A 24,450-nucleotide genomic window follows, 5' to 3' on the forward strand; every position below is an offset into this window, starting at 1 on the left:
CCCACAGCACTGCCTGGCATTTATTAATTTCAGCTATTAGAATGGAGACAAGAGAGAGGTTTAGTTACTAAGATACCTGATGCCTCGTCTCTCTCCTGGCCTCATTACGTGGGTGCACAGATCTCTGGGAAGATTTGGAATGTAATTACACCACCTTTATTTGAAATGTAAGCTCCCCTTAAGCAGTATCTAAATCTTTGTCATAAATAAGCCATTAGTTTTCTAGATAAGCCCAAATGTTTTCTAGAATCTATACTGGTAGAATCAGCTGTTTGACCCATATGCTTTTTAATATTCATATAAATGTGTATGTGTGGATATGTATTTATATGTGTACACGTGAAAGAGACATAGATTGAAAGAAGAGGAAAGAGCAAGGATGAGTGAGACCCAGAGAGAGAGGGAGACAGAACTCTTGTCTATGGTCCTGGATGCTCTGGGTGAGACTGAGGACCACCCTTTTCCCAAATTCATTCTTTTGTTTGTTTTCAGCCCCAGTGTTGAAATAGAATGGGGTATTTTTCTGTTAGTGGAGGGAAGAGGGAAGAAGAAAATGCCTTTTGCATTTATTTTATTTTGTCTTGATTTTATTTGTGCAGAAATCATAGAAGAGAGATGAGAAACGTGAAGATAATAGAGGCCACAGTCTGACATCCAACAGCTGCCCCACGTCTCAAAATGGGAATGAGGTTAAATCGAGTTGGCACCCAGTTAAAGGGGCAATGCCACCACAAAGAAAAAGGATCTTCTCAAGATACAATTGGATTCTGACTGTTAGCTATGGACATGCAGCATGTCACCGCTCTTCCTGGGGACACCCCCTGCCACTGCTCTGGCTCTGTCTTCAGGCTAACCCAGCCACTCTGCTCCCAGGAAAAAAGGTGCCACCCAAGACACACAGACTCAGATCCGTGAGAAGTTTTCCCTTAGAAGTGGAGTGGACAAAGTTCCCAATAGCTTCCGTATGGCAAATAAAATTATGCATTTTACTGGCTTTTTCTTAATATGGTCTTTAATGTATGCAAAAACACAGATCTTAGAAGCCAATCTATGGGCATGAAAATAATTCCATATAAACACTTAGCTCCACAATGATAGGATTTAAACAAGGATAAACCTAAGGTCCCAGAAAATCTGTCACCGTCTCTGTCTCTATATCCAAAAGCAGTCTGAACATCAAACTCAAAGTTAAAAAGTAAGAACAGGTCTAGCTGACTGGTTTGCTTTTAGTCCTTCTAAGAAGTGTGCAGTGGTATTGCGTTGTGGTTCTAATGACTAATGATGTTGAGCATCTTTTCTTTACCATCCTCATATTTCCTTCAGTGAAGGATCAGTTCAGATGTTTTGCACACTATCTCCTTGGATGATTTGCTTTCTTATTGTTGATTTTTCAGAGTTCTTTAGAGTTCCTTTGTCAATCACGTGATTTCCAAATATTTTCTCTTGGTCCATGGCCTGTCTTTTCATTCTCTTAAACACCTTAAATTATTTTAAACTTTTAAAATTGAAGAGTTGCATATATACAGAAAATTACATGATTCATAATTGTGCCACTCAATGCATTACCATGAGGCAATCACACCCATTCCCCAGATTAGGAATAGAGCTGTACCAGCGCACCAATTGTCCCCATGCGCCCTCTCAGGCCAGTAGCTTCTTTCTTCTTCCCGTAGGTAACCACCAGGCTGTCTGCTGAGACCATACTCTAACTTTGCCTCTTTTCGAACTTTATACACATTTTGTGTCAGTCTGGTGTCTGAGAGCTGCCCAACGGTTCACGTACAGAAACGATGGAAACCAGTGCCAGGTTTGCCTCGTGATAATTCCCTTGTGCTTCTCCACTCATTCTCCTCCCTCTTCTGCTCCCAAGTTGCAGAGGACCCAACAGAGGACCTGGAGGCCTTGGGGGAAGGTCTGGGCCCCTGAATCACAGTGAGGAAGAGCACCAACCCAACAACCACAGTGGGGGACTCCGCAGGGGAGAAGTGAATCTATTGTGTTAAACCCGAGAGGTGGGAGTTGTGCATTACATCACTGCGCCTCCACTGGTGACACAAACATTCTGGATTGTAATCATACTATATTATTGGGGGTTTATATTTGTAAATTTTTTAATGCTTCTTCCTGACATTTTTTTATTAAGGATAGCATATACATGTTCTGTGTTTCTTGTCTAATTTTGTCAATTTTTATTTTCAAATGAAAACTGTAAATCAGTTAGAGACTGAAAAATTTTAAAAAAAGAAAATATGACTATTGATGTAGCTCAAAATGAAGCATTATTTCAAGCTGTAGGAGCGCCATCAGCTCTCTAGCCATTGGGCAGGTTATCTTTCGTGCTCCACCCTCTCCTGGCCGCTGCCTCACCTGGTGGTCTAGCAGCTCCTTGTCTGCATTGCCCTGTGCATCTCTTGTCTTCTGCCCTGGGTTTCTCCGCTACTACACGAGCTAGCCCGCAGTATGATGAGACACAATGTGGAGCAGAGATGAGCCGTCCAGACAAGGCCACTGTAGACCATCAGGCCCCCACTGACCCAGCAGCTGACCACAGATGCACGGGCGTGCCCCAGAAAGATCAAAAGAATCCTTCAAGGAACCTCAGCCAAAATCACTAATCCACAGAATCATGAGTTAAATACACAGTTCTCTTCAGCCACTACATTTTGGGTTGGCTTGTTATGCAAGAAATAATATCTGATACACAAGTGCATTCTTTTCAATCTCCATCAACAAAAGGGATCAAAATTCATTCTCATCTAAGATGGGCAGCTCCAACTATGCATAATCACCCTTTTATCCCAGGCTAGGTTAACACTACCATTTTTTCAACCATGCTGAATGGTTGCCGAATCTTATTTTTCGACATATTTTCAGATGATTACATACGTTTTCTCATTTAATTGGTTGATGTGAAAAATAGCATTTTTAATGTTAAAACATTCTACAGTTCCTGGAACAAGTCCTAACTAATCATAATGATTAATTTTATATGCATTTCTAGATTCAATTTACTAATATTTTACTAATATTTTATTCAGGATTTTTGCCTCTTTGTTTATACATGAAATTGGCCCATATTTTCTTATTTTATTCTTATTATTAAGATTATAGCAATACCTTATAGAATGAGTTTGGTAATGCTCTCTATTTTTTCTTTATATTGTGTATGTAATAGAAGGATTATATATCCTCTGAATTGTATGAACTTTTCTGTGAAACTTCTCTTTTTATTCCCAGTGTGCAAAGACTTTTATGAAGATGAGTATGTATGAGATGCTAACTTTTCATCTAGCATCTAGCATAAGAGATACTCTTATTATATTACTCCTTTAATCTGTTGTTTAATAGTTATATTTTTAAATTTTGATTGTTAAACCGAACTTGAATTCCTGCCATGAACTTAATTTGGTCGAGAGGCTTTATACTTTTTCTTTTTAACTTGCCAACTTCAGTTTGTTAATATTTTCCTTAGGATTTGGGTATTGATTTACATAAAAGAGATTGACCTGTGGTTTTATTTCTAACACTGTCTCTTTTGGTTTAGCATCAGTATTCTAAAAGCCTTCTTTTGTACTTCCTGCATGATATAACAGAAACTCATTTACTTATTTGCAACATACCATTGATATTGGCCCTGGAACCCTTATTTTGTAGAGCACCTCACAGATTTCAGGAGTACAAACGTTGCTGACACTGGTAAGAAGAGCTGTTGTTCCAGGGTGTATACATTACCTCTGCAGTTGATACAATTTCTTGGCCATGCAGAGCTATGACTGACTGACTGACTCTTTAAGGGCATTGATTTCCAGACCCTCTTTCCTAAACTTGATGTGTCTGAGTAAACTGTGGTTAGCTGCTTCTCCTTTCTCTCCTCCCCTTTCATGATGGTACTTCCCCCAGTCTACAGAAGGAAGGCAAACCTCTCACTCATCCTATTTTCTTATGGTACACGGCTTTGAGTGTGCAAAACTCCAGGCACCAAACCTGGGTGTGATCTAGAATTTCCACTTCTGAGGAAGAGTCTATGAGAACAACAAAGAGAAAATTCAGCAAGAAATACTGAAGTGTCAAACTTTATTTGATCAGGCAAAAAGTCACACTAAAGTTCTATGTGTCTATCTGTCTATTTATCTATCTACCTACCTACTACCTATCAACCTACCTATCATCTATCTATCTATCATCTATCTATCTACCTATCTATCATCCATCTATCTATCATCTGTCTATCTATCATCTATCTATCCATCTATCTATCTATCTGTCTTGGAAATAGAATTCAGATGTGATAAAACTGTTATGTGGATATCTATCATCATGTTTATTTGAAATAAAACATGAATTCAGACTATTTTCTGAAAGGACATAAGTTTGATTTGGTAAACATGGGAAGGAAGACTCCATGTCGATCTGTCTGTGCAGTGGACATTTTCCTTTAAGGAATGAGGTAAACCTGCAGCTCCAGCAGTTTGATGAAAATAGATTTAATCCTCATACACAGTACATGATACAACAAATATATATCCTTTGCAAATATTTAAAAGTATGTTAGCCAGTTTTAGATATTTATATAAAAATATTTGAGTGGGCAATAGTTTTTCAAAATTAGTTTAGAGGCTATGCAACAAAAACGTGGAATGACTCTAGTTTAGAAGATAATACAATTTCTTTATAAACGACAGAGGCCATACAATAAATTATACGTTATTCTTCTGTGTGCATTAAAGTCAGTCATTTGTGCCTTTAACTTTGTTCACCTGGTTTTAAGCTTTGTAAAACCCCAAATGAAACTTTAATGCCACCTGTGTTAATTCAGAGAGGCTAACTGTATTAGCCAGAGTTCTCCAGAGAAGAAACAGAACCAGTAGGATATACCTATCTACATATACATATATGTATACATACACGTGTGTGTACATACATATACACACACAGAGACTGCTCTATTCAATCTACCAATTTAAATGCTAATCTCATCCAAAAAACACTCTCACAGAAACACCAACACAATGTTTGAGGAAATATCTGATTTTTCCATGGCCCAGTCAAGTTAACACATGAAATGAAGCATCATACTAACTACATTATACATTGATACATTTTTATCACCAAGCATCAGTAGAGGCACTGAATAAACATTAGGAGACTTGAGGTCTGGTTCCAGTTCTGTCATTTATCAGCCAGTGGACTTGGTTTCTTCATCTATAAAAAGAAGAAAATATTTGTCGTTTCTACTCTGTAGGGGCGTTACATAGAAGTTGGGGGTAAATCCAAAATTTCTTTGTAAAATTCTATTATAAAAATAATGACAGGGGGCCAGCTCTGTGGTCAAGTGGTTAAGTTCGCGAGCTCCACTTCAGCAGCCCAGGGTTTCGCTGGTTCGGATCCTGGGCATGGACATGGCACTGCTCATCAGGCCATGCTGAGGCAGCGTCCCACATGCCACGACTAGAAGGACCCACAACTAAAATATACAACTATGTACTGGAGGGATTTGGAAAGAAAAAGCAGGAAAAAAAGAAGATTGGCAACAATTGTTAGCTCAGGTGCCAATCTTTAAAAAAAAAATAATAATGACAGATTGGTCCTTCAAGACATATGCTAACAAGTTCACAATCTGCATGTTAATGCCGTGTACACAGGATAGTTTTGTTGTGTTTTTAGACCAAGAAACATTCCTCGCTGCAAGTCAGTCACTGATTTCTGTTTTTACGTATTGCTGGTAATTAGCTTGCTTTGATGGCTCTTATTTTCTCTTTCTTTTACAGGATGAAGAATATTTATTTCCATAGGAACTAATTTTTCACTCAATGACTATAGATTGCTACTCCTAAACTTCTTAGTTTAGAGGAAGGAGGTTGTTCTTGGATGCAATTTGGATAGTAGATGGTTCTGGAGCCTCAAATCCTCAGGAGGTTCCATCAACACAGGAACGCATTGAATCTAGCACCTATTTTTCATGTAATTTCTCCAATAAGTTTAGTTTCTTTCAGAATAGTGGGCATGAGGGCCAAGAGTTGAGCAATTGCTAATGGTGCTGATTTATACAAAAAGGCAGCAAAGGATAGTCACTCCTGTAACCACCAGGTCACGTATTACCCTCTGCACGATTTGGAGCAGCATCAAGTTTTTTCCCCTCTTCCATAATTAAAAATAGAGTGGGTAACATTTCCTATATAATATTTGTTTTCTGGTTTGTGCCTTGTGTTATTTTTACCTTTAATTCAAAAAAATCTTTGTTCTTGAGAGTTCATTCATTCTGTGTGGCTTTAATGAGCTCTGTGTTAATGTCACAGTCAAAACACCATGCACTGCTTTGAACAGTGAGGGGTAAAGGTGGAAAATAATTAGTATCTATTTTCAGTCTTGAAGTCTATCAGTGTCAATAGGAAGAGAGGGGACCAGAAAGAGAGTAATGAGGAAAAGACTTGGCCCAGCAGGACGCAGACTTAATTAATTTACCCGAAGTTAATTTGAAAAAAGTGAAAAAATGGACTCAAGAATAAAAGAGCATCCTCACAGTCGTGTGTATATATTTTAATCACTAAGATTATTTTATCAGAAGTTTTGTTTAACCCTTTAAAACATCAGCCTAGTTTATTTTAATGGAGATACTGTATAAACTCAAAACCAAAAAGAAAGGTATGTAATCATTTACTCATATTTAATTCATTCATTCATTCACTTAATCAAATACTAGACATTGATGTTGAAAGATGAAATTAGAACAAGAAGGAAGAGAAAGACTCGTGGATAAACATTCCTGCAGCAATAACATCAGCTTCCTCCCTCTTGTTTTGCTAAGAAGCCTACATGTGACTTTCAGCCAAGTATATTTTTTATATTTTTTAATTAGCCATCTTTGTGACTCCTTAAAATAATAGTATTTTTAGTTAGGACTATAGACTAGTAGTTAGATTCAAAGTCCTGAGTATGTTTCAAATATCCCTGAGCAATCAGGACAAGTATAAAGTGTGCTCTCCTGATTCCAAAGAGGAGAAAAAATAATTTAAACAGTATATGAACATTACACAGAAATGTGTTGTTGTATTTGTAGATTTTTCTAAATAACGACCCTCTGAATGGGTCACAACTCAAGTCAGCGTCAAAGTGAGGAGGTAAAGTAATTTATCATAATGGCTTAGTGGTAGAGCCCCTATGAAATCCAGAAACTCCTCAAGATGTGTTTTCACCTTGATTTCTGACCCTGAAGACTCATCCCAGCCCCTCCTTGTGTGTAGACCTCTTAAGGAAGAATATGCTGGCACAGCATGCAGACTAAGCGATGTAAAAATGTGCAGTAAACTAGCCCACACCCCATTGTGCCATCGCGTAATGGGCGGCTATGATGGTATAAATGCAGCTGAACCAAATGGTGGGAGACAGGTGATCACAGTGACTCCTCTTCAGCTGCCCTGGGTCCTGCGCTTCTGGGCCACCTTTGTATGCGGCTGCGTGGGTGCCTCACCCTGAGCACAGCCTAGCCTGTATAGGACTAGCCTGTGTAGAAGTGTGATGGCTTTTTAGCGTCCACTGAGCTAACAGGAGCTAACGAACAGCATTTGCTTCGTGAATCTTTATCTGTTAAACAAAACATTGTTGATTCAACATAAATGTTTGGCACCACGGATGTGTATGGTTGGGTAGTTTGTGTACATTTTTGCCCCTGAAAACAAATTTCTGCTTGTCTATAGGATTAGAATGTAAGGATAGACTGTGTGAAAACAGAGTGTCCTACCCATGATTCTGACGTTCAGGCTAGATGTGCCCTTATGTGCAGCACCCACTTTTGGAAGCTACCCCTCCATGCCCCTTACCTTGTGGTCCCAACTCCAGTTGTCCAGGGATGCACTTACCTTTATATGGAGCATCACTTCCTGTCCTCTGCTTATAGTGGGTCCTAATGGGTTCCCTTTAGGGTATTCTAGTGGATGAAATTATAAGATTTTGAATCAAAGAGGCCAGGGTTTGAATCTTAACTTTCACACACTAACTCTTTGACCGTTGATAAATCACTTGGGCTTTCCAAGTTTTAGTTTCTTCAACTGCAAAATGGTGACAATACTAGACACTTCTAATGTTATTTTGCACGTCAAAAGGAAAAATGGAATTAAGAATTTCATCCTGATGACAGATTCATAATTGATGTTCAAACAGTAACTATATTTAATACTACCTCGTTAATCATTCCTTTACTTATTAATTACCCCATTAATTATGTATTAATTAATATTACTTCCTAATATTAGGAATATGAAGAAGGAAGAACTCAGACGGGACACTTGAAATTATTGCTCATTTTGATGAGAGCACTGCTTTTCAATCCTTCTAGCTATTTACCAATAAAAATTTTAAAAGAAACTGTTGGGCATCCTGATGTATAATGTAGTGATATAGGATGATATAATTTCTCCTGTCAGGGGCCAGAAGTCAGCAGCTGGGAATGGGAATGAGTGTCTCACTTCTGAGGGGATGTGGCTGGCCCTGATGGTGCAATGCTCACTGCCACTGGTTACGGAAGCCCATGCTTGTCAGTCTCATCAGAATGAGGGAGCATTACAGCCATGTTCCTCAACACTGTTTTCATTATCATCCCCCTAAAAAGACATTTCAGATACTTTTTTCTCTAATCGTCCCTCATCTCCTTACATATGGAGATATTTGTCCATGTTCTATGTACATCTGTCTATCTATCTATCTATCTATCTATCATCTATCATCTATCAGTGCCTGATACATAAAAGGAGTGGTTTTGCTTCCCACCGGTTTTCATCCCCTCAGAAGTGACATCACCCAGGTTGGCATGGTCAGCCTTTCTCCAAGACAAAGTACCTTTGTTTGACCTGTGGCTGGAGGGAGAGCGAGGCCACTGATGAGTGCAGAGATCTCTATGTTGGGAGTCCCTTAACAGTTTAGGGACAAGTTGGGCATTCCCAGGGTTCGCAGGAGGGAAAGATATAAACAGCAAGCACATTGCCTGGCCCGTCTATTGTGCCTGAGAAGGATGGTGCCTTGTAATTAGACAACTTTCCAAAAATGTTTAAAAATAAACATTAAGGTTTGGAGTAGGATATGGACATTATCAGACCGGTGCACGGAGGAGCTTCATCCACGGCAGAGCGCTCTTTGGATTTACATCTGGTAGGCCTGGAGAGTAAAGATTGCTGAAGGGGCTCTGGTAATAACGTATGTGTGAAAGATAATAATAATCTAACCACAGCAGTGGCGGTGAAATGGAGGGAAAGAGAGAATTACCAAAATTGCATAAAGTAGACTGGAGATGGGCCAAAAGATGATTCAGTGGTTGGAACCTGGATGTGAGTACCTGAGAAAAGTGTGTGGCATTTCCATACTAAGGAATGTCAGAAGGAATACCTGGTTTAATCAAGAGGAGAATAAATTTTAGCTGTTGTCTATGGATAGACTTATTTATTTGAGCTTAGTCACTTAATATATTTACATGTATTTGTGTATGTTTGTCTCCTATCTGGGCCATATTTTTCACTCAAAATAGACACATCTAAATTACATCTTAACCAATGAGGTTTAAAAGATTAGCAATAACATTAGCTATTTGTCTACAATAATTTATCCAATTCAGTTGCCATTTGAAACATGATGTTTTAGCATACATTTTCATTATAGAGGGAATCTTCAAGATTTTGGTGGAGTTGTATTTGTAGAATCATCCCAATGATTAATGCTAATTAGACTTGTGATTATCACCCTATTATTGGAGCTCTTAACAAACAAGATTTCTCTTAAAAAAATGCTTTGTTTGTCTATAGTGATGTCTCTGGGCGGAAGCTGCCAGGATCGCTAAGAGTCTGTCTTTGAACTCAGAATGTTTTCTTCTACGTACTGATAATAACCTCAGGTATCTCAGTGGGATGAAGAAAATTCTGTCCCACCACTATGTGTTCAATGAAAATTACGTCTTATGAGAATCAGCTATAGAGGCTAGAAAGAAAAATTCCAAAGGAAAAGATGAGCATCATGGACACAATAGATGCAAAGGAAGTCCAGTTCTGGAGGCGGGTCCTCACTCTCGCAGAGCTTTGTGTGCTCTCGGTCTCTTCTGTTATCACTAAGGGTCCTGAACAACAGAGATGTTACAGAGCTGCTGCTGGTTCCTTACACTGGGTTTCTTTGCCAAGATCATAATTTTTCTTCACTGTGCGTCTATCCAATTGCACTTATTCAAGTGAAAATCTGGATTCAGTTTCATGGAGCTTTAGTACAGGGAGGTAAGCTCCTTAGGGGAGGATGTAGCAATTCAAAGACAGCTATTGCCAGAGCCAGAGCTGAAAAAATCTGACAGATGATGCATAGATTAAAACAGAAAAATAACATGCACATTTAATTCAGCAAACATATCTGCTAGGGGTTCATTCATTAATAATACAGACTCAAAATCCATTACGGTGTCACAAATCCGTGTGAGTATTTTGGGTTCCCAGTTGCTAATCTAACTGAAGGATGTTGGCATGAGCATTGATTGCATTTTCAAGATGGCTTTTTGTGTCACGCATTTCAGCAGGCACACACCAGACGCCTCTGGTTTTGCTCATAGAATGTAATTCCACTGTGTTCATTCCGGCAGGGATATTCACATATTAGGTGGAAAGAACTTAATTAGAACTGAAGGGACAAAGGAAACCAGGACTCCTTCTTCTTAGCCCCCAACTTTCTCTGGGAACCCAAAATCGCCCAACTGTTGAAGTTTGTGAAGAGATTTCTATGTGCAGGATAATTAAATATACAAATAAGTCTTAGAATGAGCTTGAGAAGATAATATCCTATGATATCAAACCCCTAGGCGAAATCACCAAATCTCAGACAAAATTTCTATGATTTTTATTTCTATTCAGATAGAAGCCTTACATAAAATTTGTAAATATTTTACTCTGTTTCTTTATGTATCGGGTCAAAGGAAAAAGCAAGCACTTTTTTTTCTCAATGAAGCTTCCACATATAAATATTAACAATTGAAAGCGACATAGACATTCCACGATAGCAAAGGCTATTGCTCCTAGGAAGAGGAATATGACATAGTTGTATATTACAAAATGCTTAGCATTCTGTTCTGGAATTATTATTGCAATTCTGCCAGTATAATTCAATTAGATAAATTTTATTTCAATTCAACTTAATTTTATTTTGGAGAGAGGCATAAATTTTATGCTTAAGTCTAGAGTGCCTAACACAGAGCTTTGCACACGGCAGTAGAAGAGTCAAAATTGAATGAAATTGAAAGCCCTATATCAAGCGGAATAATGGTTAAGATGAAAGCATAAAACATGATTCTTGCCTTTGTTGGTTCTTGAACTCGAGAGCTTCTCAAGTGAAATCCAGAACTGGTCTGCATACACAGAGGGCAAGGAGAGACCAAAGAAAGAAGCAGTCCCCTCCAGATTGGTAGGTGGCAGTTTTAATAATCAAGGGAACTTGCACACGAGGCTTGTCTTGGGCAGCCTCAAGATGATGAGTAGATCTTAGCACCCACCCACCAGAATCTTGAAAATTTATGTAGAAGCCTCAATGGGGGTTCAGTTACATATGCCACTCAGATAGTCTCAATAATGCATTGCTCTCTCAAGGCTGTGTCCTTGAAAATGGATCCAACTGTGGGAACTGTGGGAAGAATGTACATTCCAAAGACAGAAGAGGAGAGGAGGAACCTCCAATTGCCCAGGTCCACCTCTTGGGTCAACTATTGGTCACATCTTCTCCATGACCTTCTCCAACAATCTTCAAGGAATTCATAGCCTTAAAGTAGAATGCATCCATTCATGTCCCCTAGAGGGGTCTTACTCATCAGCATGAGATTCAAGTCCTACATCCTCCAGTCACTTAGAGTAGACATTGGTAATCTTGGGCCCATGGGCCAGATCTTGTCCAAGGTCTGTTATCTTGTAGCTTATGAGCTAGGAAAGATTTTTACATTTTTAAAGAGTTGTTAAAAAAACAAAAGACTATGCAACAGAGATCCATGTGGCCCACAAAGCTGAACATACTTACTGTCTTAACTTTTACGGTAAAAATTTCCTGACCCCTGACTGAGAGGATTAGATTTCCTGCTTTATCACTTCTTCTGACCTCACCCTTTTCCCACAGAGCATGTGCTAATTAAATTCTTGCCTTTGTGGTAATTCCAAAGCAAAATCAACAATCCTAACATTGTCAGTCATTGAGTGAAATATTTCTTTCAAAAAGGAATGGCATATTCATATTATTAGTTAGAGGAATGCTAATAACATAATTGGAATAACTCAATTGGAATGAATCCTCAATTTTGGTAGGTTAACACAACAGAAGTGTATTTTCTTCCCTCACATAGCAGCCAGTGGATGTGCTTCTGGTTGACCATTTGGTGGTACAGGGACCCGGGTTTCTATCTTTGAAGTAGCCATCCATAGGGTCTCTGTGTCCTCAACTTCCAGTTGAAAGAAAGGGAAAGAGAGAGTAGAAAAGGCAAAGTCATTTCTTAAACACTCCTATCCAAAAGTGACACACTTCCCTTCCTCCCACATAGTATTGACAAGAACTAGTCACCTGACCACATTTGACTGTGATAGGGCTAGTAAATAGAGTCCTTGGGTGGACCACTAGAGGGAGCTCTTCAGTACAGATGGGAGCTCATGAACATCAGGTGGGCATCTAGAGGTCTTGACTGTCTGCATTGGTAAACAAAAAGCCAGACTTTGGAGTGAAGATACTGGATTGAAAACACATGTGCTTTCACCCCATCCCAGCACTCCATTGAAACCTCCAATTAAGACATTAAAAACAATAATACAGTCACGCTCCACGTAACGACATTTCCGTCAGTGATGGACTGCATATACAATGGTGGTCCCATAAGATTAGTACCACATAGCCTAGATGCATAGTAAGCTGTACCATCTAGGTTTGTGTAAGTATACTCTATGATCTTTTCACAATGACAAAATTGTTTAATGACACATTTCTCAGAACGTACCCTCATCATTAAGAGATAGATGACTGTAACAGTAAACATACAAAAACAGTGAAAATGAGAGACAAAACAAACCAACAAAAATATGGAAGCTGAGGAATAGATTTGTTAAATGATAACTGGTCTAAAAACATGAGGAAACCAAATTTTAACCCTGTAGTAGGAACACAGAGTTTTCCTCGAACAAAGCAGGGATCAGCTTCCTCTCGAAGTACGATAAAAGGGTGTATGTGGGAGTGCTCATATGACTTGGTTGAGCTGGAACTTCCCCATATGGTTCTGAGTAAGACTGACCAAAAGGATGCTTTCCTGAGATTTAGGGAGGCAAAAGTTAAGCAGCAACCATTGATCTCTGAAAGCTGAGGTGGTTGAGGGGCAGACATTTCCAGCGTTGCCAGAAGGCACTAGCTTGTACCTCACCTTCTTCTGTTCCCATCTAGTTCTTCTTACTGACTGTTGACCCCAGTGAACACCGTGGCCCTAGACTTACCATCACATGCTTGGCTGTGGGCTGTCAATGTCCTCCAGTCAAAGGCCACCAAGAACTCACCTGCACTTGAACAGGTTGAGTTTGGTTACTTGTTACAATGAGAGAGCATACACATCACGAGTGAATCTCAGGGTGTCCCAGTGAGAAGGTTTTAGAAAGAAGCTGTTATAGGATTTGGGCTTGGTTGGTGATTTGGGGAGAGTTTAATGATGTGAGGCTTTGCTTTGTATTGGAAGCAGTCAGCAAGTGAGATTAATTGTATGATTAATATCTCGATAAAACTTATTTACAGGGAGGTCAGACTAAAATGAAGCTAAAGCTGTAACTGATAAAGAACAGGCACTCATATTAGCTGGGAGGGGGCGATGTTTGGTATTTTGTGGCTCAGACGATATTCACGTTTTGTCTGTGTTTAGACCTGATTACATAAAGAGTGGTCTTTTTGTTTGTTTGTCTTGATCTATCACAGTCACACAGTGGCCTTGTGACATGTTGATGTTCTATGAAGTCGTTTATGTCCAACAGGAGAACATCAAGGCCTAGCAGTGGGTGCCAGACCAGCTTGTAGCAACACCAAGTGCAGACTAATAGTGCCAGCTTTGCTCTTTCTGAATGATGCACAGACTCCTGACATGAACTGCTCCACCAGTACCCCTTAGAAGCCTGGTCTCAGCAGCTGGATGAGCTTGGCTTCTCAAATTGACAGGTCGGTGCCTTCTCTTATGCTTTGTTAAAGCTTCACTTCTCCAGATTCTGTCATAATTGTGTCAAAGCTGATTTCAATAATAAACCCCTTATTCCATAACTCATAGTGTTTCCAGTCTCCTAGTTAAACACTGACTGTGATAACAGGACTCAAATCAGGAAGACTAATTGAAAGCTGTTTGGGAAGAATATAGATCCCTGGATACCTGTCTCCAAATCCATGCATTGTGAGGCAGCCCTTCTTAATCGTGGCAAAATAATGGAGGTTCATGCTCTTTAAAAGGCAAAATAGTGGGACTGTGGACTGGGGAATTTCAGGAACGTTTGAAGGCAAGGTATATTTCTAGAAGCAGGAGAATAATTTTAAAATATACGAACTGAATGCTGAGTTCACCAGTCTCCCTTTTCTATTCAGCCCTCAAAGTTCTGCAGTCACACAAAATGCACCCTCTGGGAAGGGGACTGGAGGAATCGACTCTGTGACCTCTGACCAAATATACACAAGGGGGGAGGGTCACTGAAGCACAACATTATCAAAATGGTTAACATCATCACGCCTGCTTGATGAAGTGACCCCACTATTGTTGAGGATAGACTTCCTTTATTCCTCGTAATATTATTTTCTCTGAAACCTAGTTGGTCTGAAATCAATATAGCCATTCCGGCCACCCTTTGATTCATGTTAGCCTGATATATCCTTTTTCTTATCCTTTTGCTCTCTTTGGGTCATTTTATTTAAATGAACTGCAGGCAGCATATAGTAGGGTCTTACTTTTTCATTCAATCCAATAATCTTTCCCCTTTAGCTTGGATGTTTAGACTATTTACATTTAATGTAATTATTGATATAGTTTATATCTGTCATCTTGCTCTTTGTTTTCAATTTGTCCAATCTATTATTGTTCTTCCTTCCCCTCCTTTACTACCCTCTTTGTTTGTTATTTTAATGGATATTTAGTAGAGATCAGACACCCTTCAGGTGATATTTTACCCCTTCATATAGTATAAAATCTCATAACAGTATACTTCTATTTCTTTCCTCCTAGGCTTTATCTCTTTTTTGTTATATGCTTTAATTTTATCTACATTACAAACTCCATGCTGAATTTTTGGTACTTTTTGTTTTAACAATTCATTATCTTTTAAAGAGATGTAAATAACATTTTTAAATGGTTTTATGTATTTATGCATGTGTTTACCATTTCAACTTTCTTCATTCCTTTGGTAGACCCATCTGCCTGATACCATTTTTCTTTTCCTTTTTTTTTTTTTTTTTGCCAGAAGGTTTTCTTATAACATTTCTTGTAGTGAACTGGGCCAGGGTCCCCACTTGCCCTATCTGTCACACTCAGAGGAAATAGCAAGGGCTCTCCATAGCCTCGCTCTCCTCTCACCTCCTCAACTGCTCTGTAAATTGAATAACTAAACCAGAAAGTCAGGGATCAGTTGTCACATCAGGATTATTTGTGCCTGCCTTCTTTGTCATGAGTGGGAATTTGGGAACTAATTCTCTTTAATGCTTTCTGTGTTTTACACGCTGATAAATCAGAGGAAAATGCTTTCCTGAAATGTTTAAACTTTAAAAACATTGATTTCTATATAAATAATATGTAGGACTTTTTTCTTTAAATTATTCCTCATGTTTAACATGTTGGCTTGAAGTAGGAGATCAAAGGAAGGATGCTAGACGTAGATGTTTCATAAACTTTACCAGTACAGGAAATTGGACTTTCTCCCCACTTGACTCATATTTTGTGAAGACTCGCTGCCTGGGAATCCCTCGCAGCCTCATCTGTCTTAGATGACTTGTTACTTCACTGTAATGTGTCCTCTGGCCTTGGGCTGTGGGGTGTTGCCTGAGTTCATTAGGTTCTTGCTCTTCCCTGCACATCGTAATGTTCTCCTCCTCCTAATGCTCTGTGCAATCACTGCAGCAAATGCTGTATATGCTGCCTCCACCCTACATTCTATTCAGTCTGGCTTCTACTTACAAGCCACTTCAACTACTCGGCAATTGTGCATTAAGTGCAGGTCTTGAAACTCATGCTCTGAATGGCTGAGTCTCCTGCTCCTGTGAGGAGCCAACACAGTGGGGAGGTTCTGCAAGAGAAGTGTCTGGCAAAGGTGTGTCTTTCCCCTGAAGCTTGTGGGGAAAATTCAAAGCAGAGGTACACAGAAAATGGAACCCCAAGTGGGAAGCCAAGCTCAGTCAGATACAGAAAGAAGAAGGGTCAAGAGGAGGGATCAAAGCTGGCTGCAAAACCAGAAACTGGGGAGTCAGTGAGGATCGAAGAGCCAGGTGACTAAGGATTTGAATTTAGATGACAGAAGCAGAGACCTCAGCGGGCCTCTCCTGCTATATAACTTGACGAAAGAGAAGTGTGTGTGTTAATTACCATATTAGATTCTTCGGGGTGCCTTAATAAATGACCACAAACTTGGAGACTTCAAACAACAGAACTTTATTCTCTCACAGTTCTAGAGGCAGAAGTCTGCAATCCGTATGTCAGCAGAGCTGGTTCCTTCTGGAGGCTCTGAGGGAGAATCTGTTCGAGGCCTCCGGGCAAGCCTCGGTGGTCCTTAGCTTGTAGCTGCATCATTCCAGTCTCCACCTCCATATTCACATGGCCTTCTCCTTGTGTGTGTGCTCTGTCTTCTTACAAGGACACCTATGATGAGATCTGGGGCCCACCCTAAATCCGAGATGATCTTGAGATCCTTAACTTAATTACATCTGTAAAGACCCTTTTCCAAATAAAGTCGCCTCCACAAATTCCAGCGGTTAGGACTTGCACATATCTTTTGAGGGGCCACCATTCAACCCAACACAGTTACTATATTCAAGATACTGATTGTTGTGAGATAATGCCTGTAAAGACACCAGCATGTGGAAAGCTGCTACAGTATTATTCACTGATATTAATATCAGAATGAAGAGATGCAGATCAAGAGTCAGCTGGGGCACATCTTAGGAAAGTTCCAAAAATATTTGACTTTTACTGGTGTCACCCAAGTGTAGCACATGGGAGAGCCAGCTACGCTGAAATGGCTGGATACAGGCGCCACTAGGATGGAAGCTTCTTAAAGGAAGAGAGGATATTTTTCACTCTCCCGTCACCAGCACCCAGTAGGATGGCTGCCACATGGTATGTAGTCAATAAGTGTATGGAGTGAATGAGAAAATGTTTTTTGAAAGTAGTCACTGTATTATTCAATTCTTTTGTACTCCATCTTCCACACTCGTCCCTGATTCTCCAAGGTCAAATAAAGCACTAGTCACACAGGAGTTAATTTATGCCCATCCTTGACATCTGTATCACACCTTCTTCTGTGGCCCACATATCTTCAGTCACCAATGTATCACGCACTTCTCTATTATATTCTTCTCCTGTTGCCCATTTTTCTCACTAGTCCCACCCCTTCAAGGTCTAGATCGGCAGTGTCATAAATAGGAATTTATTTATGCAGATTCCTGCCTTTTTTGGGGCAGGCATATGGCAAACTCATCACCTTTCATCTTTAGGTGGAAACTCTCTCGCTAGAATGAGAAACCTGGGGCAGAAACGATGAGAGCAGCCCTTCCTGGTGAGGCACATGGATGTAGTGGAAAGAATGCGGGCATTGGGTTGTCAAAGTATGGTTTGGTAAAGACAGTTTATGGAGGGCCTAATGTGTGTCAGGTGCTGTTCTAGATTGTGGAAACGAGACAGATAATAACAACTGAATAATAGATAATGATAGGTAGATAGATGAATACGTAGATAGACTTCATTCTCATTCTGCCACTTAACGTCTGCAGAATTTTGCACAAGCTATAACAACACTCAGCCTCAGTTTCTGGATAAAATTAAGTTATTTAATGCCTAACTCATAAGGTTTCTCTGAGAACTAAGTAATCATATATACACATATATAAAATATGTGAGTGTATGTATACACACACACACACACACAAAGAGAGAGACAGAGAGGGAGAGCACTTTGCACATGGTAGATAATAAATTTGCCCTCCCTTTCTTCTCAGCTCCTGAACTATAATGCAGAGAGAACCAATGTTTATCCAGCTTGTCATCTGAATCCCTGCTTTCTTTACAGACTCCTCCCAACCTACAGTGTCAATTTGGGACCAGGTTGTAGCCATCTGCCTTCCTAAATAGCCCTAAACGATGTCGGAGGTTCTGACAACCTTCACTGCTCCTGATCCACAGCCCCTGCAAGAAAGGACCCTGCGCAGCTGCGCTCACCCACGAGGGATTTTTGCACCAGTTTCTCCAGACCTCCGGGACCCATGCTGGGAACCGACTTCAGATGGTAATTATTCTCAGTTGCAGCCCTGGCCCCATTAACGATGGAACTCTAGAGATGAAAAGTCCTCAATCCTATTATCGGTCCCTACTTCAAACGTGAACTCTGGGACTTGAAGGCTCTTCGTGTGGCTTCCTCAGCTTAATGATGCTGCTCGCACCTCCTACCTGAAGACAGCACTCATTATGGCACTAAGATGCATGGCCGTGTTTCAGTTAATTGAGTTCATTTGCTAGTTTGCAAAGAAACACAATTAATAAAAGAAGCCGTGCATGTCATTTTTTTGCAGGTCAGCTTTGAAATGATAACTGTTTTGACTGATCTCCTGTGACTAAAATGAAGAAAACAGTTCACGCTGAATCATTCACATGCAGAGGTGATGAACATATGTTTCTAATTTGAGTTAAGAGAAAGCAAAAATAAACAATATTAACAAATCTTCGTTCTTGACAACCACTCACAGGATGTTTCAGCTAAGAAATGAGCAGATGGTCCAGGGAATAAAGAAAATGATGCTTCTCGGCTCAAAGTTTCTTGACTGGTGTGAGCTCATTCCTTCTGAGATGGGGGCAAGTCTTGAACACTTTCAGTGGATTTTCCCATCAGTAAGCGGATGCTGCTTATCCACACAGGTGGGTACTATGGGATGGAATGGTGCCTCATGAGTTCACATCACACTTCAGGTGGGGTGAGTGTCACAAGGAGAGAACTAGTCTCTTCAGAGCCACCGCATCTGGATGTGATCAGGTGACTTGATTTGCTTCAGGTAAGTGCGGAGTGCGATGGGAGAGGGGTGTTGATTGCCATCTGCCCTGTAGGGGAGCATGGGCTCAGAGTAGGGGAGGGTTTGGCCACCATGATGCTTGGCTTCCTTTTCAGCCGCAATTGTTATACTGTGGTCAGACTATGGTAACTTCTTTCATTTCTTGGCACATCTGTTTGTTTTTTAATTCCTAAGCCTGTGGACACAATACTTATTTTTTGTAAGAATAAATCTTGCCTTTACATTATAATTTATAAAAATGATTCTGTTTTTACGGTCTCTCTGATGACTTGAAGGCATCTTTCCAACTCCAGAGTGGAACATCAACTTTAAGGTCCAAGACCAGGTGTGATGGAGGAAAAGAGCACTGGACACGGAGTCACATCTCTGAGCACCACACCCCTGAATTCAACATGTCAATCAAGAGAAACTCCTTAGTCTCTCTAAGTCTCCCATTCCCCATCTTTAAATGAGCTGATTGGAAGGGATGATCCTGAAGCTTCACCCCAGCCCACATTCCCCAGGGTTGATAAGGATGAGGGTAGAATGTCTGTTCCTTCCAGACAGAATCTTATGGAATCTTCAGAAGATCAAGGAAGCTTGATTCCATGGGGAGGCCTCATTCCCAGGGATGCCCAGGCCATCTAAGTACGGGGAACACAACTCTTGGGCTTCTTCAACTTTGAGGGAAGAGTTTCCACTACCTGCCATGTCAGCTCATCAAATTAACAAGTTCAAACACAACACGGATCCCCAGCTGCTGGCCTTCTCACAGCCTGAGAGAAGCACGGACGTCTCTCCCCACTAATTGTATTGGCAAGGCTGCAAAGCCAGTGACTGTACACCATTCAATTCAACATGAGGAAGAATTTTCTCTGTCGGTCACCCTGTGTGGGCTGTCCCAGGAGGCCTCCCACTGCAGGCTCCAGCACAGGCCAGATGTGAGAGACGATCTTCCTGCCCCAAGGGGTGGAGTACTGTGGCACTCACAGTGTGGCCCTCGGACCAGCATGGGCATCGCTGAGGGGCTTGATGGAAATCCCAATGGCCTGAGTCACACTCTGAGTTGTATGGGGTTCTTGGCTGGTTCCTGTGCACATGAAAGTCTGAGAATTGCTGGGAATGGGGAGGAGTCATAGTAACAGCCCAGATGTCTTCTACATAATCTCTTGTAGGGGAGCTGAGCTGGGAGGTGAGGGCTGGAGCAGAGACTACACAGAGCCCCTCTGCAGAGGGCAGCTGGGCTAGAGGACAAGTTCATTTAGATCTAATTTTTATCTTCTCCAAGCTTCTCTATTTCTCTCTAAACCTGAAATTCCATTCAAGCAGGAGTAGTCCTGTTCTATCTGCATGCATTCCCTCTCAGATCCTTCTGTCCCAACTGGATGATGGACACTAATTTGAGCTGAGTTCACTCCTAGGCAGGGGGTGAATGTCAGTCTGTCTCTCACCCACATTGAGGCGGTCATAGGAGAGAAGAATCACACCTGTGGGTTATTTTCTCAAATTTGCTTTCACCCATGAAGATTAGACGTGATATGAGGGGGTCTACCATCCACAAGGTTAGCTTTGCCAAGTGTGTTGTGTAGACTCTCTCGCCTGAAAGAGCTCAGCACATTTTGGATTTTAAAGAAGTGGTCCTAGATGCAGGACGAGTTGTAAATGAGAGAAAAGCAAACGTGAGACCAGAGGGCCAGTGGCTTTTTGTCAAGGATGGGGGTCTGGATGTGCCCCCAGTGCAGCATCTGTGGACTGCCTGTCTTGATTAGTAGGGGTGAGGCTCACCTCCTGCAGATTGTCCATGGTCTTCCTTATTTTGGAAAAACCTTTTGAGCAGGGAGTTACTTTATAGAGAGATTGTCACCTAAAAGGTGTTTGATATTCAATTAGGTTGGCAGTCCTTAAGGTGAATAGTTGTCCACATCAGACTTTGCAGACAGGCTTCATTCCTGGGGGGAGGGCCGAGTGTGCACTGCTCCGATGCTGGACGTGACAGATCCTTCTCATGGCTGGGACAGGGGTTGAGACCTCATTGCTAACCAGCACAAGCGGTCTACTGCCACAGAGTGCTGAGCTCTCTCTAGTTCCTTCTTCCCATCCCCAGAAGGCAGTTAGAAAGGACTCACCTCCCCCACACCCTCAGATTAAAAAAGTCTTAGTTCTTTGTAGCTGAACTGCATTCTCGCTTGCACACCAATCTTACAACATCAGAATGACCCTACTGACTGAAAGTTGCCATCAAAATTCCATCATATTTATCCACCAATCAACTAATTCTTAGTGTGCGATCTGTAGGATTGTCATTGCTTCTGTAGGTGCAATCTTCTAAGGCTGATAAAATTTCTAGTTTTTAAATCTCAGGAATAATTTGTTTTCACAGAGATTCAATTGACTTCATTTTTAATTACAGTTTAGCGCAAAGCTGTGGTAAAAAAATAATAAATTGTAGTTAATAGGAACATGAGAACTAATGTTTGGAATAATCCGCTGATATAAAGGTAATGTTGATCCAACTTAGCATATGAGAGCTCAGAGCCTTGTGTTTCCTGCTTTACTCAGGAAAAACTAATTCCAATATAAATGCATGGTGGGATATGTCAGACATTGTTGTGGTTAACACTTTGCCTTAAAATTGAGAATAAGTGGGGTGTGAAATTTGGCCCAGGTGGCATCCCGTAGCACATTTTCTGACATAAACCACAGCGTAAAGTCTGACCTTTTGGTGTCTAGCAACATGGAATTTGTACTGCCTTTAATCTCACTCACTGGTGAAATTGGCAGTAATTTCAGTCCTGCAATAGGCCGTCAGCTGGGTACCTGAGGGTTTTCTTTCTGGGAAAATTCCATGTGAGCTTTGGGAGTCTTATATCTATTCTGAGTCCTCTTAACTTTCTCTGTCCCATCTGCTGTAACTTTCCACAAGCTCCTCTACGTGCTACAGCTGAATTATTGACCACAGTTTGCTGAGAAAAGCCCCCATGACTCATACTGGCTAAAATGACCTTCCAACCCATCAGCCTGGCCCTGTAGTCCAGTACATCCCAGTTAAGGGGCCGGGACAAGCTTCCTTGAGAAAATCCTAATGCAATCCTCGAGGTTAACTTCCTGGGAATCTCAGTTGGAAAGAAAACCTTTACAGGAAATTGGCCTGGAAAGGGAATTAGAGGCTTGGTTGTGATTTTCATCCCATCCGCACCATTAAGGCCTACTCTTATGACTTGTCACATTGCTTTTCACAGTAAAACTGTTGTTTTACTGAACAATAGTTCAGTAAAATGTGTTCTGAAGCTCCCTGAACAAATGGACTTCTCTCATCCACCTCCTCTAAGTGAGCTGCTACAGGAAAGAAACCGGGTATTCTGAAAATAACAAGACTTGGTGGATAACTCCCAACTCCCTTTGAGTTTTTCTCATTATCCAGTGACACCAATCATTGTGTAGGCACAATGTACAGGTAATGTTGCAATCTTAATGTTGAGCCGAAGATTGCCTGCAGGTCATCAGAGGAGCCTTATCGCATGGCGACGGTGAGCTGTTTAAGGCTCTTCGCACTGGAAATTGTCTTTGTTTGTAAGAACTGCTGAAGATTCTAAATGTAAAGCTGACTTGCACCTCCTAATTTGTACTTCGAATGCATTCTTATTTTGCTATGTATATTATCTAAAGTGTAAACAGGACCACTAAGATCTACTTTGTTTCAAAGTAGGAAAGAGTCTGAAAAATCATCTCTGATTAAAGTAAAAATGAGTGTGGGGATTGAGGTACAATACTCAAGATAAAGAAATCTATGTGATCGATCCATGTGAGAACAAAAGAAACCAAAATGCTTTCCAAGTAGGGATGTGTCATGATTTTAACTATTTTGTAAGATTTTTAATGATATATATCTTATGAGATCCATTTGTTATAGGAGTATTGGTTTCTAAGTCGCATTATTAAATTGCATTTATTAAAGAATGTTTCGCTTGTTCTTTTTAGTGAGGCTCTTCGTAGTCTCTGATAGAGAAGCAGAGATGAACTTTTATTTAATACATCTGAGTTCGTGGTTGTGTAATGTCATAGTTCATCCTTGGCAGACTGGGAGTGAGGAACAATGATTACTTGCCCATAGTAGAGGTTAATCAAAACATGAGTCTGGGGGCCACTCTGGTGGCTGAGTGGTTAAGTTCGCATGTTCCACTTTGGCAATGAGAGGTTCTCAGATTCAGATCCTGGGCACGGACCTAGCGCCACACATCAGGCCATGCTGAGGTGGCGTCCCACACAGAAGAGTTGTAATGACCTACAACTAGGATATACAACTATGTACTGGGATTTGAGGAGAGAAAAAAAAAACGAGGAAGATTGGCAACAGATGTTAGCTCAGGGTCAACCTTCCTCACCAAAAAAGCATTAAAAAAAAAAAAACTTACAATAAAAAATAAAAAGTGTCTGGCTGTGTTGCCTTGGGCGTTGTGCTCAGTGCAGGGGTAAAATGTGGAGGGCACAGTCAGTCAGTCCGAGAGAAGCTCTTCGTCCACCAGCAAAGGAAGACTTTAGAAGAAAGTTAATTAGGGATTATAAGTGCAGTGATAGCTTGGGGTGTATAAAACACACCTGGATCAGAGCAACTGACTCCACCCCAGGGACCAAGAGAGGCAAAGAAAAGGGTCTTATTTAGAAAGTGCGACTATAATTCATGAGGGAAAAATAAGCTGAAGTTTTAAACTCCATCTGGTAGTCATTGAGATACTTCTGATCAATTTTAATCAAAGAAGCACCATATAAATACTAATATTTCTGTTATCAAATCATTATTATGGGACTTGTTCTGACATCATTTTGAGAATGAATTTCAGAAAAATATCTGCTATGTTTTTCTAGAATAGTGTCATATTTCTGCCATAGATGTTCAGGTCTGTAATCCATCAGGAGCATTTTTTAACTTAATCTGAGTGGCGATATAATTTTATTTTCTCTATAGGATGAGCCAAATATTTAATTATCTGTTCGTGATCTGGGTCCATCTCTGTATTCTTTTTTTTTTCTTTATTGAGGGAGATTAACCCTGAGCTAACATCTGCTGTCAATCCTGTTTTTGCTGAGGAAGACTGGCCCTGAGCTAACATCCGTGCCCATCTTCCTGTACGTTCTATATGAGATGCCTGCCACAGCATGGCTTGCCAAGCAGTGCCATGTCCCCACCGGGGATCCGAACCAGTGAACCCT

At 40.6% G+C, this 24,450-nt stretch overlaps 1 long non-coding RNA gene across 1 annotated transcript in view; it reads right to left on the reverse strand.

The window, feature by feature from the left end:
• Positions 1 to 4,057: 4,057 nt before the first annotated feature.
• The window catches only part of LOC103546538 (uncharacterized), a 36,338-nt gene continuing 15,945 nt past the window's right edge, over positions 4,058 to 24,450 (reverse strand). The window contains exons 2-3 of the long non-coding RNA XR_543710.2: positions 7,857 to 7,924; positions 4,058 to 5,202 (exon numbers count right to left, since the gene is read on the reverse strand). This is a non-coding gene — a long non-coding RNA (uncharacterized lncRNA). The remainder of the gene's footprint in view (positions 5,203 to 7,856; positions 7,925 to 24,450) is intronic.

The sequence above is a fragment of the Equus przewalskii genome, chromosome 20 (assembly GCF_037783145.1).
Source record: "Equus przewalskii isolate Varuska chromosome 20, EquPr2, whole genome shotgun sequence".
In the NCBI taxonomy this organism is placed as follows: Eukaryota; Metazoa; Chordata; class Mammalia; order Perissodactyla; family Equidae; genus Equus; species Equus przewalskii.